A 16,778-nucleotide genomic window follows, 5' to 3' on the forward strand; every position below is an offset into this window, starting at 1 on the left:
TAATGTTGCATTTGCTCCTTTGGAAGTTAAAGCATTAACAGAGTTAGCAATACCATTGCATAAATACAATGTACCAACCTTTTCTCCTTTTGCTATTACTAGGGCTCCTTCGGTGACCTTCCAAGCTTTATCTGTGAAAGTTGTCACACAACCTTCACCGCCTAACTGCCCTGTTGAAATCAGATTTTTCTTTAGATCTGGAACATGCCTTACCTCCTTTAATAGCCATTGGTTTCCATTCTGTTGTTTTACAAGAACCTTACCCATTCCAACGATTTTACAGGGTTTATCATCACCCAGACAAACTTGTCCAAAATCTCCTTGAACATAGTCATGAAAGTATTTCTTATCAGGTGTGGCATGGAATGAAGCCCCTGAATCTACCACCCAAGAATCAGTAATATTTTCGAAAGAAAGAATCAAAGCATCTTGTAACACCTCACCTGTCACATTTGCTTCATGATTGTTTTCTTGCTGTGTATCTCCTTCTTTTCCCTTCCGAGATCTACAGTCTTTCTTTAGGTGTCCTTTCTTTCCACATTTCCAGCACACTATCCCCGATCTGGACTTGGATCTGCCTTTCCTTGATTTACTGTGATATCCTGAGCTCTTTCCTCTTTCCATTTTTCTTCCTCTAGACTCTACACTCAAAGCATTTCCTGATGTCTTACCAGAGCTTTTCCGTCGCATTTCCTCGCTAAGGATAGCACCGACAACATCATCAAACTTTAAAGTACTAGATCCAGAAATGGAGTTACTAATGGCCATTACCAAACCATTCCAACTTTCTGGTAATGAGCACAAGAATAACAGAGCTCTAACTTCATCATCAAAGTTTACCCCTACAAAACTTAACTGACTTGTAACTGTATTAAAATCATTTAAATGGTTTGCAACAGATCCACCTTCCGACATATTCATATTAAATAATCGTTTCATAAGAAATACCTTGTTTGAGGCCGAGGGTTTTTCATATAGTTTCGACAACGTCTGCATCAAACCCTCTGTCGTGGTTTCCTTCGAAATGTTGAAGGCGACTGACGCAGCAAGGCACAACCGTATTGTTCCGAGGGCCTTTCTATCGAGAAGGTTCCATTCTTCGTCTTTCATACCCGTCGGCATCTTTATTTTTTCGCCCAATGGTAGGTATAGATATTTCTGATACAAATAATCTTCCATCTGCATCTTCCACAGCGAGAAGTTTTGGCCGTTAAATTTCTCAACCCTAAACTTACCATCTTCCGCCATTGCTCCCACTCGAACCAGGAACCCTTCTTTCCTGCGAGTTTATCAGCCAAATAAACCTTCAGCTCTGATACCATTTGTTAGAGAATTATATATTACGGAGCAATGGAACACATAAAATATTGCAGAAATATAAACACAGAAAACGCACAAAACAAGAGAGACACAGATATACGTGGTTCACCCAGTTTGGGCTACATCCACCCCGAACAGCCAATCCTTCCTTTCTATTATCCAGCAAAATGAAGAGACACAACCTACAGCAAATCCGCTGTAATATCCTCTGTTTTCTCTCACAGTCTCACCTCTCTGTTTCTCACTCACAGAATACACATCTATTTCATAGCCTCAAATACAATACCCTCATACAAAGAGAGGGGTTGCCTTCTAGGGCAAAAAACCCTAAACTAAACATAAGTTCTACCGTCAGATCATCCGCCTAATGAACGGCCCAGATTGACTAGAAATTACTATACTTTTACAAGGCAATTTTACCCCTGCAGCGAATATTTTACGGGCGGCGTTGCCGCCCCCATTTCGAACTGGGGCCCTATGTGGTGATACCTTTGAATATAGAAGATAATCAAGCTCCACACGCAACAGCTATCTGTCAGATAGTAGGAAAACATGCCACAGACAATTGCCACTTGTTACAGAAGTATATGCAAAATTCCTAATAGTTGTTCTGCAACTTTTGTAGGTCAGTGGGACATGACGAGCGTACTTGCAGGAGTTATGAGTTGATGATGGATAGAACTCCCACCTACAGAGTTCAAGCCAAAATGCGGTCCCTTGACCAAAATTCAAGAATGGAATGGACAGGATTTCGGGGGCACGGATGAGGCCGAGGTGGAGGAGGACCTGGAAGAGGTCACAGACAGTTGATTTGCTACAATTACGAAGGGCTAGGAAACTATGCCCATGATTGCATGAATCCAATGCACCCATCGTGCAAGTATTGCACGTTGTTTGATCATGAGACAGAATATTTTCCTACACTGATAGCTAGGATACGCGACAAAGGAGCACTACCACCCCCCCGACTTAAAACCTGCAGATGATGAGGTCTGAACCGCGCGAGGAAGACCCGAATGTAAACATTGTGCTCCGAAGTGGAATCGCAATGGGAGATGATAAAGGAAAATAGCTAGAAGATAGTACTTGTGTTCGCAAATCTCAGACGAAAGAAGTTGAGTTTGATTTGGAGCGCGCTCGAGAAACCTTCATGGAAGCTAAGAAGAGCTTCGCTGATGCCTCCACTTTAGGAAGCAAAGATAAATCGGAGCCGGAATTGGACCCATCTATGCTCACAACTTTCTTGGAAACCTATATGAAGTTACTGCACAACAATAAGACTGTGAAAGGGTTACAAGAACTTATCAATAGGTGTGTTGGGACTGCGCTAGGTGAACCACGCATAGTCGCAAGATTGGAAAACATAAGACAAGAATGGGACGAGAAATGAGACTTATCGCGCAGATCGGAGAATACGAAATGGATTAAGTAATTCTAGAGTTGAGATTAGATTGGAATGTTTTGCCAAAACAGGCACGAGAGTGAATGGGGAGACCTACACTGCAATGGTCTCCAATACAACTGGTCTCCAATTCAACTAAGGATGGCGAACTAGCAGAAAATAATAACCATGGGGTGATTACAAGGAATAATTGTGGATATTGAGGGAGCGAGCGCGTTGGCAGATTTCGAAGTGATAGAGATTGTTGATGATAGCAATCCCTACCCTGTGCTCTTGGGAATTGACTGGGCTACTGACATGAACGGGGTAATTAATCTAAAGAAGAGGAAAATGATCTTTGAGAAGAAGTCACTGCACGTAATTATACCCTTAGACCCTGCTGAAGGATCGCGCTATACGGAGCCAGTCCATGACTATGAAAGTGATGATGATTTGGACTACATCTATAAGATAATAGTGTGAGACCAAGACTGGGTGAATCCCACCATGGATGGGCAGATTACATGGGAGCGCGAGAGCTCCTACACTTCGGATTCTGATGAAGAAATAGAATGATGGAAGAATCGGTTACACGAAGTAACTACGCTAAATTGAAATATGATGACTAGGTCGCTACGTTGAGTGTCGACAGAAGTAAGAGATATGCCTACTTACGATGGTATAAATGAGGTAGATACCTTCTTGGATGCATTTGAAAGGGATGTGCCAGAAAAGCAATGCTTCCAGGCCTGGGACTAGGTACTGCGTGCTATGCCCGTAAGATGGTGGGATACGCACAAAGGAAGCTTTGACGATTGGTGCGCATGTAGGAGAATGATGAGAGCATGCTTTGGAAAGCCTAAGATGCGACTGACAGACAAGTACAATGGATAGGATGACCCACGTGCACATCTGGCTAAGTGGACGCAGGCCTATGGAGAAGAGCCCCAACCTGCATAGATGCACATGTACTTTGCGCTAAAATACATGGTCAATGAGCATGTGTTGGGGGGGCGACCTTGTAGATGGCTCTTAATGTTAGGAAGACATTATGAAGGAAGAGAAACCGCACAGAAGATTCTACACATAGAAGCATTCAACAAAGTATTGGCAACCGCACTGACCAAGGTATGCAATGTGCAACGAAGTGATTGAGACTTATGCATACTAGCAGCGTTATGGGCTTATCGAACGACATGCAAGAAACTGACGGGACAAACAACTTTTAGGATTCTCTATGGAGTGGAAGTTGTAATGCTTATGGAATACATCATGCCTAATCTTCGAATAGCAATGCTCACAATTATGACGGATCGCGGAGCCCTAGAGGAGAGGCTTACGTAGCTGGATGAGCTCAAAGAAGAACGATTTTTGGCTGGATTTCACCAGCATGTCCAGAAGCAGCACGAAAAGGCATGGCACGATCGACATATTAAGCTGTGCACCTTTAAGGTGAATGATTTGGTGCTGTTGTATGATAGCAAGTTTGACAAATTCCCTGGAAAGTTCATAATGCATTGGCTAGGGCCATATGTTATTAAGGAGATTACCGATGGTGGCGTGGTGCAGTTGGCAAAGTTAAATGGAGAACCCTTCCCAGGAAAAGTGAATGGCAGTCTTCTGAAGCCATACATAGGTGGCCCGACCATCTGACCAGCCGGTAGAAGCACAGTCTTAGCACTCCAGGCTACTGAAAGGAGGCATGAGACTATAAACTACTTTGCCCGGGAGCTACGCGATGTCAGGATTGCGCGCAGTAGCGAAGTGTCACAGGGTCTGCGACAGCGCGAGGGTATCTACGCTGGCGCACTGGTCAGCCGGAAACTGATCGTTACAGTCACTATTCGCGATGTGATGCATGGTTTGAAGCCAAATGGAGCGGGCGGCAGGCATTTAAGGCAAACTTTATGGGCTTGTAATGCCCCACTTAAATCTTATCCTACAAATTTTGTTAATGTTTACATTATCTAAAAATATTGAGAAATATTGGTCTAATATAAAATTCATGATTTCTATTATTCAAATTCCCAACTTACCTTCTCAAATTGAATCTTAGGTAGGATATGGTCCTCTCCAACTCATTATATATATATATATATATATATTCATCTCACATTCCCCAATGTACCCTCACACTTACTTGGGAGAAGACATGGTCCTCTCCAACTCATTATCAATATATATATATTCATTTCACATTCCCCAATGTACCCTCACACTTACTTGGGAGAAGACATAGTCCTCTCCATTTAATTATCAATATATATATATATTCATCTCACACTCCCAAATGTACTTTCAGATTTACTTGGGAGAAGACATGGTCCTCTCCCATTAATTTCCCAATTTTATATTCATGTCACATTTCCAAATGTACTCCCAGCTTTACTTGGGAGAAGAGAAGTCAACTGTAAGGATGGATGAGAAGTTAATGACATTAATGAGGGGTGGTTGAGATGGAGAAGAGAGGGAGGGTATAAAAAGGGAAGGGGGAAGGGAGAAAAGGGAGGTTGGGGGTCTTGCTTATGATTGTGGGGTTGGTTGTGATTTGAGGACTTGTTGTGTTTTTGGAGACCTTAGGAACTTGTGGAGGTTTCTTGGGTTGTTGAGAGGAGGGAAATATTGTTATCTTGGTCTGGATCATTCATCTTGGACACACACACTACATCTGGTTGGACTTGGGCTCGGAGGGCTAGGGAACCTGTGGAGGTTTCCTGGGCTAGGGATTATTTCCTAGTTGGCTGGGAGGTAAATCCAGTTGGGTCCGTCAAGAGGAGCGTTCAGCAGGAGCAGCAGGACAAAGGCATCTCCATCAGCCACCAGTACAGGTATTCCTCCATAGATTACTCTTGTAAATTTTATTAGAATGAAATATTCACCTTAAGTTATGTTGATTAGAATGTAAATGATAAAATTTTATTTGTTTAAAAGTCTTGTAAGTAAGTAAGCTATCGCCTCTTATTGCATTTAATTTCAGAAGAAATTAGATCTGTTAGCAGACCCTAGGGTAGGTCTCTTACACATGGTATCAGAGCCTAGGATCAAACACTGAGACCTATGGACCAATCCACTTCTGTAATTTTTAGGTTGATGTTGGATTTTAGTTATAAAAAAAAAAATTAATTGAAGTACTCGGAAGCATGAAAATCTCTAATAATCACTCGTGAACAAGGGGCTTTCTCATTTTTTGGCCACATTTAAGATCTCGATGGAAGCCAGGGCAGTTGCAACGATGGCTACTCTAAATCTAACGCAAAACCCCTTTTCTCCAGTTTCTTCTCCAATTATTCGTCAGCACAGTGGAATTGCCGCCCCATATTTAGGAATTCGCGGCTCTCCTTTCTCCATTTCGAGGCCAATTTCAATAAAAAGGTCCAAAAATTCTTCCAACATTTTGAAGCCGAAGATCGTTCGATCCGTAGAGGGCGATGGCTCTGCGACCGCCGTGGCAATCGATGAAGAGATTCCTATTGAAAAGAGATATCCTGCATTTCCAGCTGTGCTTGACATCAACCAAATTCAAGATATTTTACCCCATAGATTCCCATTTCTGCTTGTTGATCGAGTGGTGGAGTACAAACCTAGTGTGTCAGTTGTCACCATCAAGAATGTGACGATAAATGATAACTTTTTCCCTGGCCATTTCCCCGAGAGGCCAATCATGCCGGGAGTTCTCATGGTTGAGGCAATGGCACAAGTTGGAGGCCTTATGATGCTGCAACCTGAAGTGGGTGGTTCCTGTGAGAACTTATTTTTTGCAGGAGTAGACAAGGTGAGGTTTAGAAAACCTGTTGTAGCAGGAGACATGTTGGTTATGCGCATACAAATAACCAACAAATACATAATGGTATTGGGTTCATAATAATGGATAACTAACAAATTAGGTTCATAAAAAAATCATACATCTACTAAGCCTTCCAATAGTCTCATAGTACATCAACACTTTGCCAAAGAAGGTTGGAGGGCCTATTTTAATTGATAAGTTCAGAATCGTTGCCTCCTTTGCTTTTTGAGAGGATTTTGAAATCAGGGGTTTTGCTTTGAGGGTTTTTGAGTGAACCTGTTGGTCGCTTTTTGAGCGTTGAGATTGTTTGATAAAGAGCTGCTACAGGTCCTTATCTCAGTATAGCACTAAGGACCTGTAATGTAAGTAATATTACACTTCTATATGTTTCTTGCTCATTTTTAAACATCTACTCAAAATATAATTCTAATATTTACAATATTTTTTAATCTGAGACCTGCTAACAATTCCGCTCTTTAGTTTAAACTTCTTAACATTGACTAGTTCTGCTTTGGGGGCTAGATTCTGATTTGGCTGTGGCTGCATTTACTTACTCGTTTTTCTGGGCTGGCTGGATTGATTTTCCCTGTAGAGAGACAATTTGATTTGTTGTTCAATTTTAAATTGATTTTTCAGGTCCTTATTTCACTACTGCACATATCTCCTTGTGTCATTAAGAGATTAACATCATATCGATTACAACCCTATCATTACCATGAATTCTTTAATATTAAATTTCAGCATAAACCTGCCTACGCTAGCCAATAATAATATCTTTGGTGTAAAATCAATTGATTGTCTCTGTCAATCTCAAGGGACATTATTCCACAGAATATTTATGCAATAAACATATACCTGTGCTTTTGAAGCAATCAACGTTGTTGAGCCATTTCGAAGAGGTTTTGAAGGTTGTTTCTTGTTTGCAGAGCTCTGTCTAGTGGAAGTTCCTTTGTCTTCTACTAGACTCACTGACTTGTTTAAAGACATAGAAAGAGAGGTTTTACTCTTGGCTGTCTCTCCACTACTCACCTCCTTCCTCATTCCGAGACCATTCTCCAATTTTCTTAAAGCCTTCAGAAGCCCCTTGGCAGGTTTGTTAGGCTCAGAAGAAACCAAAGGCTTTGATGCCCTAGATGTAGCATTTGATAATGATTTTGTTGAAATTGGAATATCTGGTTTTCAATGTCTAGCTTTAATATAATTTTAAAAACGTGAACCAGGGATTCTTTGCCAGAGTCAAGAACATTGCTTTATCTCTGCATTAATCCTGAACCTTATTAAAATACAAATGCAAACTCCAAGAAGACAGATGAGAGAATATATACACATTACAAATATTATAACATGGGTTTGAGCTTTTGATTTGAAGTTTTTATTGTCATCAAGCTCAGGATATTTGTTTTCACATAACTCTCGTAGTTGGAAAACAATGGCTTATGTTCTTTTTATGTGCTTCACTATATTCTCTTGTCATGAGATTCTAGGAATGATAAACTATAGCAATTTTATATATGTGGATTGCACAGAATCATATAAGACTATCATTTGCAATGTAGTGAGAGATTGCAATTTCTGCCAACAAATCTGGAGAGATTGCATTATTAACGCTTTAAAGACCACTTATAAGCCTTGAGATCGGTATTTTTGGAAGCTTTCATGGGATAATGATTTTGTTGAAATTGCTGATTTGTTGCGATTTGCTTGAGCTATCTTCTCTTTTGAAGAAGCAATATCCTGAAATTGGTTCGAACGAGCATGAAATAATTCCAATGATAACAGTGATAAAAAAATAATGGCATTAGTGTAAAGGACTAGAATATCACCTATGCCATAGCAATAGAATCAAAATCAGAAATCTCACCTTACGACTAGGTTTTTTGGTCTATTTCGACCTAAATATCTTGCAAGAGCTGGTCAATCCATGAATGTGGTTTATTTGTCTTAGCCATAGTGAAAGAGTTGTGTGCATGTGAAGGAAACATTTCTGGTGATGATTGGGAAGTTGTCTTGAAGAACCAAGTGACAACATCTACAGTTGGAGAGATGAGAAACCAGATTTTAGATATTATCAATGAGCTATCTAGTGAGAGATGCAAAAATTGTTCTTGTTGATTTTGATGCCATTAAAGTAAAGTGCATTCATACAGTATTTGCGTTCTTATTTTAGGGTTGCATTTTTTTGGTAAAGCATCTAACCAGTATAATTGATTATGTTAAACATTGCAGTTGCAATGTTTTAGCCCTGTACAAATGCATTCATGTTAAGCTGCTTCAAAATAACTGCCATCTGTTTTCTTAGGACGCTTATTGTCTTTTTACAACCCAAGATGTTGTGTGGAAAGGCAGCATGATAGATACTTCTAGCAAAAGTTGGCTTTGTGAGAATCTTTATAAACCAACAGGTACTCTCATTAATTTCTTAGAATGTGATGCTTGATACATGAATAGAAGGAAATAGTTATCTTTTATAGTCACTGATTATCTGTTTGTAGAAATGCATGACAGATAGGAAGACAACAATATAACTCTAAATATCTTGGCCCCAGTGCTTGAAATCAAAATATAGATCAGCTTAACCTTACAGCTCACGATCAAATTTCATAACCACTCTGTGTCCTATTTTAGTCTACGTATTACAGTCATCCATCCCAGCAGATTGGGTTCAAGTGCCCTTCATTCCTGTCTTCAGTTAATCAGCAACAAAAACAGAGCAAGCCCTTAAGCAGGTCCCACAGTAAACAATTCTCTTGTTTCCAACAAAACCTTGATTCCAGCTGGATCAAAAAAGAGAGAAGATTCAGTGGACAAAGGGTCCTCCTTGTATTCTTGAATGATTAAGGTTTCTTCCTGCAGTGTAAGTGGTGATTCACAGAGATAATCTGCTTTTGAGTTGAACTCTCTGAAGATTTTAAATTTGTTTTTTAGTTGAACTCTCTGTTGATGTGAGTGAAAGAGATAACATCAAAGAAATCTTTTATTTCCAATACTCTGTTCATGATGGGACCAAAAGTCAAATTTGTGCTTTGGCAATTGGCTTAGCCGAGGACATCACTCATTTTGAATCTCCCAGAACTTGTAGTCTTTTGAATTCTTTGTCTTCAGTGGGTTTTCATCAAGATCCATACTGCATAACATTTTACTTTGTTGTTGGTTCCCAGGCCTGCATTTTACGTCAAATAAAATTATGAGTAATGTGTATACTTTCAAGTGAAATTTTTTATGTTTCCATACATTCAATTCTTTAGATCTGTTTTTTTTAAATCCTGAACTTTTCGAAACCTCCCTCTACCCTAACCTAGAGAACTTGTCGTACCTGATATATATATATATATATATATATATATATATATATATATATATATATATATATATATATATATATATATATATATATATATATATATATATATATATATATATATATATATAGTTGGGGCACATCTGCAATTGTCCTTATGTCCATTATGTCCATTATGCATAGTGTGTTTGTGACTGAAAGTTTAACATGTGATTTCCCTGGATGGTTTTATTTTCTGCTGTGTTTGAAGGAAGCTCAGGTGCAACATTGTACATCCAAATTTGGCGTTTAGCATGCCTTGTGTGCAAATGGGTAATGACTAGATAGAGTTTTACATCTAGCTCCATTCCAAGGATTCTTCCTCTCCATCACTATATAGAAATCATTTTGGCGTTGAGGCCTGTGTTGTGTGCAAGTAAAATGACTCATGAGATGGGGCGTGGTGGCCACTGCTGTAATTGCTTTAACTGACAATTAGGTCAATCCCAATTCATTAGGTTTTGCAGCTAGAGCTTGAGTTCATCTTGACTAGTTTGCCCTACAATTTCTTTTGCCTTTAGAGGCTATTACTTAAAATCAGGATTACTGCTTCATGTTTCCTACATATATCATTCAACCGAATCCCCTTTTTCTAGTTTTACACCTGTTGTATTTTAAGGAAGCTCATTTATACTATAATTCAACCGTCTTTGAACTGTAGCCCTGTGTTGTATGAATGCATGAAATACCTCCATATGATTTCCTATTTTGGTCACTGGTTTATCCTTTACCAGTCATTAATTACTGGACTGAACCCAAATTGCCCTGCTCCAAATCCAGCATTCCTCAGGGATGCCTATGAGAATTACATCTACCCTTTGCCTCTGGGCCTCTTTTTTTTTATCCGGTAGAAATATTCAATGGCAATTATTGCGTTGTAACCGTTGATCAAAACTAAATAATTGAATTCTACACCTAGTTTATTTTAGACCATGTGGACAAATTACTGGGGTTACCCAGGTGTAGGCATTTAACAACAGAACGTGAAAGCAATAGAGGCTTTCAGAGGTGATGTGCGTACAAGAAAAATGATAAATAAAAACTAAATATTTTAAAACAACGGGCAAAGTATATAAAGGAGTGTTGGCAGACAATACAAAGGTTGCAGTAAAACGGTTGACTGACTATCATAGCCCTGGTGGGGAGCAAGCATTTCTACGGGAGGTTGAGATGATCAGTCTGGCAGTCAAGCACAACCTTCTGCGCTTGATATGATTTTGTGTTACACCATCAAAGCAGCTTCTAGTCTATCCATATATACAAAACCTTAGTGTTGCATACAGGCTAAGGGAGCTCAAACCTACAGAAAATCCATTAGACTGGCCTGCTCGGAAAAATGTAGCCTTAGGTGCAGCCCATGGTTTGGAGTACCTTCATGAGCACTGCAATCCTAAAATCATTCATCGGGATGTGAAAGCTGCTAATGTCTTGCTAGATGAAGACTTCAAAGCTGTTGTTGGTGATTTTGGGCTAGCGAAATTGGTTGATGCTAGGAAAACTCATGTTACAACTCAAGTCCGTGGAACCATGGGTCACATTGCTCCTGAATACTTATCAACTGGAAGATCCTCAGAGAGGACAGATGTGTTTGGTTATGGTATTACTCTTTTGGAGCTTGTCACTGGACAATGTGCTATAGATTTTTCACGTCTCGAGGAAGAGGATGACGTTCTATTATTGGATCATGTTAAGAAGTTACAAAGAGAGAAAATATTAGATGCTATTGTAGATGCAAACCTAAAGAAGAACTATGATGTAAAAGAAGTTGAGGCAATGATTCAGGTAGCATTGTTGTGCACACAGACCTCACCGGAAGATCGACCCAAAATGACAGAAGTTGTGCGCATGTTGGAAGGAGAGGGTTTGGATGAACGTTGGGAAGAGTGGCAGCAGGTTGAAGTCATTCGTTGACAACATTATGACCTGATGCCTCGAAGGTTTGAGTGGGTTGAGGATTCTGTATATAACCAGGATGCAATCGAACTCTCTGGTGGAAGATGATCAACATGGGCTTTGGTGTCTCATATTTTTGTAACTTGGAACATTTTACAGTTTTCTTCAAATATATCATTATTGGAACTGTAAAAGCGGTTTTTAAGGTCGTCAGATTTTATTTACCTATTCTTTCACTTTTGTATGCAAGGTGTGACTACTTTTTCAACGATACTCAAATGCATTTTAAATCCTTGCTTCATCAGTAGGAAATCTCCAATCATGTTGTTGTCCATTTGCAATCGTGTACATTAGATATTCACCTAGGTATACTTGAACATCTAAATACCAGGAAAACCCTGACTTTCATTAACTAGGAGATATCTGGATTATGATGAGGAAATTATATCCACAATATTATGGTGTTTGTATTTATCATGGAATACTAATCTCCAAAGCTGGTTTTTTGAATTGGAATAATTCCTTGATGTAATGTGAAAAGATAAAATTAAATGTTTTCCCTTTCTAAGGGATCTCATTGTTTTGGGTGAGTGTCACTTCCAACGACCAGTTTACCCTGGCTGAGTTCAAATTTATTGGCTTATTTTCAAGAATGAAATGAAATTCATCCCACTCACTGGCTGTTCTGATAAGTACTAATGGAAGCAAAACATTGTTATGTAGCACAGGAAGTATGAATGAAATGATCAGAATAATTCCAAACAGCCCATGCCCTCATACAATATTACAAAGGCACCTACCACACTGGAGAGGGGTGCCCTTGTCACATGGTAGCCTATAGCTGTTTTCCCTTGTACAACATTTTTGAGAATTATCCAAAGAGACAAAGCTGACCGTAGAAGATATGACAAGAATATCATGCTTTGGGAAAGTGTTATGAAACCAGCTCAAGAAAGGATAGAAAAGATAGATCAACACCTTAGAATTCAGCCTCTTCGAGGGGGCAACCTCCTTTACATTACATAAATGAACAATTCTTGGATGATTCAAATGAAAAAACCTCCTTTCTATATATAGGAGTCTAAGGAGTCACAATACAATCCAACCGACCTAACAATAATAATATAAAGCCACAAAAATAACAATAGAGGGATTCTATGGGGCACAGTAATAACAATATGGGGGCAATAGGGGCACAACAATATAAATAAGGGGTATAAATACAATAGTAATGGGGTAATCACTAGTATTATAGGGACCCAACATGCCCCTCGCCTTCAAAAAAGTGTTGTCCTATAACCTTCTTTAAACATGAAACATAGAAAACTGGGTGCAATCGAGAAGCTGCAGGAAGCTCCAATTTGTATGCCATAGTACCAATCTTTTCCAACACCTTGTACGGACCATAATACTTTGGTGATAATTTATTATCCTTCTTATCCTGCATAAAATTCTCATCCTCCCATGTGGAATCTTCAGCGGATAAGTTCTTCCACTTGATAAGATACTCTGAAATTGATCAATTCCGTAGCTGTCGAGTTCTTATTTCTATGATTGCTTCCGGTTCCATTATAATTTTTCCTTCCTCGTCAAGTTCTGGCAATATTGTTTGAACTGGGAGCTTGTCACCTATAACCCTATTTAAACATGAAACATAGAAAGCTGGGTGCAATCGAGAAGCTGCAGGAAGCTCCAATTTGTATGCCATAGTACCAATCTTTTGCAACACCTTGTACGGACCATAATACTTTGGTGATAATTTATTATCCTTCTTAGCTTGCTTGAGGGACATTTTCTTATATGGTTGTAGCCATAGGAATACCCAATCACCTACATCAAAACTTCTTTCACTGCGATGTTGATCTGCCTGTTGTTTCATTCTATTCTGTGCCAACACGAGGTTATCCTTTAAGAGTTGGAGGACTTGTTGTTGATGTTCGATGTGATGTTCCACTGCCTGAACCTTAGAATTTTCTCTTAAATATGATGTGATGGATGGTGGTTGATACCCATAAAGTGCCATAAATGGGGTCATTTTTGTTGTTGTATGGAAGGAAGTGTTATACCACCATTCAGCCAGAGGCAACCATTTGACCCATTGTGTCTGTTTATCAGATACAAAGCAACGAAGATATCCTTCCAAACATTTGTTTACTATCTCAGTTTGCCCATCAGATTGAGGATGATAAGATGAGCTATGAGCTAACTGAGTACCAAGACAAGAAAATAATTCTGTCCAAAAATTTCCAGTGAAAATGGGATCTCTGTCACTTACAATAATCTTTGGGTTTCCATGTAGCTTTTGAATTGTTTCCATAAATGCAGTAGAAACTGTACTGGCTTTAAATGGATGTGATAATGCACAAAAGTGTGCATACTTGGTAAGTCTGTCAACTACCACCATGATGACACTCTTTCCCTCAGACTTGGGTAAACCTGTGATAAAATCCATTGAAACCTCCTCCCAACGTTGGCTTGGAATGGATAAAGGTTGTAATAGACCCGGTGTCTTAATTGTTTCAACTTTATTTTGTTGGCAAACCAAACATTCCGCCACAAACTTTTGAATATCTGATTTAAGGCCATCCAAAAAAAATTCCTTCTTAACCCTGTGGTAAGTTTTTAAAAATCCTGAGTGCCCTCCTAAGGGGGAAGTGTGCAATTCCATAAGAATCTTTTGTTTTAGCTGGGAATTCTTACAGAGGTATAAGCGATCTTTGTACCATAACGAATCATTTTGCCAGCTAAATGTATCAGACGTACTGGAATCTTGTTGTAGCTTTCGAATAAGTGCCCACACTTCTTCGTCATTCTTCCATTCCTCCCTTGCTTTGTTTATCCAATCTGGTTGGATAATAGAAATGGCGCACAACAATGCTTCCACATCCTCATCCTTTCTTGAGAGTGCATCTGCCACCACATTTTGCTTCCCTTTTTTGTAGATGATTTCAAAGTCATAACCCAACATCTTTGTGACCCACTTTTGTTGCTCTTCAGAGGATAATCTTTGTTCTAAAAAGTATTTAAGGCTATCATGATCCGTTTTTACCTTGAAGTGTCTTCCCATTAGGTAGGGTCGCCATTTCTTAAGTGCATGGAGTATTGCCAACATTTCCTTCTCATAAATAGCTTTGCTTAAAAACTTTCCCTTGATTGGACGACTTTCAAAAGCAATGGGTCTTTCATCTTGCATTAGAACAGCACCAATTCCATTTCCTGAAGCATCACATTCCACAATAAAGGTTTTTGTGAAGTCCGGTGTAGCTAAGACCGGTGCTTGGCACATTGCCTCTTTAAGATGTTCAAAGGCCTTTGTTGCTTCCGGAGTCCATGAAAATGCATCTTTCTTCAATAATGTTGTTAGAGGTGCTGCTATTCTCCCATAATTCTTAACAAACTTGCGATAATACCCCGTCAACCCAAGAAATCCTCACAGATGCTTTATGGATGTGGGGATTTTCCATTCCTTAATGGCTTTAATTTTGCTAGGGTCTACCTTAACTCCTTCATGAGATACAATATGACCCAAATATTCCACCTCCTGGACTCCAAAGAAACATTTGGATCTTTTTGCATATAATTGTTTCTCCTCCAATAGTTGTAGCACCCTGTCAACATGTTCAACATGATCCTTCCAAGACTTGCTGTAGATTAGTATATCATCAAAAAATACTAACACAAATTTTCTAAGGAATGGTTTGAAAATTGAATTCATCAAACCTTGAAATGTTGAAGGTGCATTGGTAAGGCCAAAAGGCATGACCAAAAATTCATAATGACCCTCATGAGTTCTAAATGTCGTTTTCGGAATGTCTTCAATCTTCATTCTGATTTGATGATATCCTGAACGAAGATCCAACTTGGTGAAGTAAATTGATCCATGCAATTCATCCAGTAATTCATCAATGACAGGAATGGGGAACTTATCTTTAATAGTGAGCTTGTTGAGCTCCCTATAATCCGGACACATGCGCCATGATCCATCCTTCTTGTGCACCAATACTACTGGAGCAGAGAAAGAACTTTGACTCGGTTGAATTATACCAGCCTCTAGCATTTCTGCAACCATACGTTCAATTTCACTTTTTTGGACATAGGGATATCTGTACGGCCTGATGTTTGGAGGAACACTTCCTGGAATCAGATGAATAGCATGATCATGATCACGCATAGGTGGGAGACCTTTGGGAGTCTCAAATACCTTGGAATGATTGTCCAGGATTTTTTGGAGATCTGGAGAAATAGATGATTCCGATGTGGAAACATCTAGTGAACATAATTGTGCAATTACACCTCTTTGCTCCTTTTTTAGAAGCTTTGTCATACCATTAGAGTTGATTATCTTTCCTGGTTCCCTGCAATACCCCTTAATTCAACTTCCTTTCCTTCCGTAGAAAATTTGATGAAAAGTTCTTGAAAATTAAAAGCTATTGTACCCAAGGATTGTAGCCATTGGACTCCTAGTACAACATCAGCACCTCCCATTGGAATGGAAAGCATTGGGCTAGTCAATACATATTCTCCCATGGATAGCTTGATATTATGGCACTTTCTAGAGCAATTTATTGTTCCTCCATTTGCAATCATCACTTGACACTCTGGTGCTGGATATAGGAAGCAATTCAATTCTTTTGCTACCCTACAATGAATAAAATTGTGGGTGCTTCCTGAATCAATCAACACTATTACCTTTTTCTTCTTGATTTGTCCTTCTATCTTGATGGTTTGAGGAGTGGTAATTCCCGCCAATGCATTACAAGATGTGGTCGGATTTATTTGTTCTTCATCTAGGCTTTGTTCCTGGAGTATATCCTCTTCTTTTGACCTTTCTTGCTCCTTTTCTTCTTCCTCTTCACAATCTATGTAGAATAATTTCTTCTTAGCACACTTATGACCTTTAGTGTATTTGCTATCACAACTATAACAAAGCCCTTTTGCTCTTTTTTCTTCCAATTGTTGTGGTTTCAACCTTATAGGTTGTGGAAGACTAGGGGCAACAACACTTCTGTCTTTATAGTTGTGAGTGGTATGCTTCCTGGTTGCCATAATTTTGCTTTCCATTT

At 39.2% G+C, this 16,778-nt stretch overlaps 1 pseudogene; it reads left to right on the forward strand.

Moving 5' to 3' along the window:
• The first annotated feature begins 10,899 nt into the window (after positions 1 to 10,899).
• Positions 10,900 to 11,938, forward strand: LOC149264728 (LRR receptor kinase SERK2 pseudogene; annotated as a pseudogene).
• The last annotated feature ends 4,840 nt before the right edge of the window (positions 11,939 to 16,778 follow it).

Source organism: Pinus tabuliformis, chromosome 6 (assembly GCF_031772625.1).
Source record: "Pinus tabuliformis cultivar Carrire ecotype Pingquan chromosome 6, CPIR1, whole genome shotgun sequence".
Taxonomy (NCBI): domain Eukaryota; kingdom Viridiplantae; phylum Streptophyta; class Pinopsida; order Pinales; family Pinaceae; genus Pinus; species Pinus tabuliformis.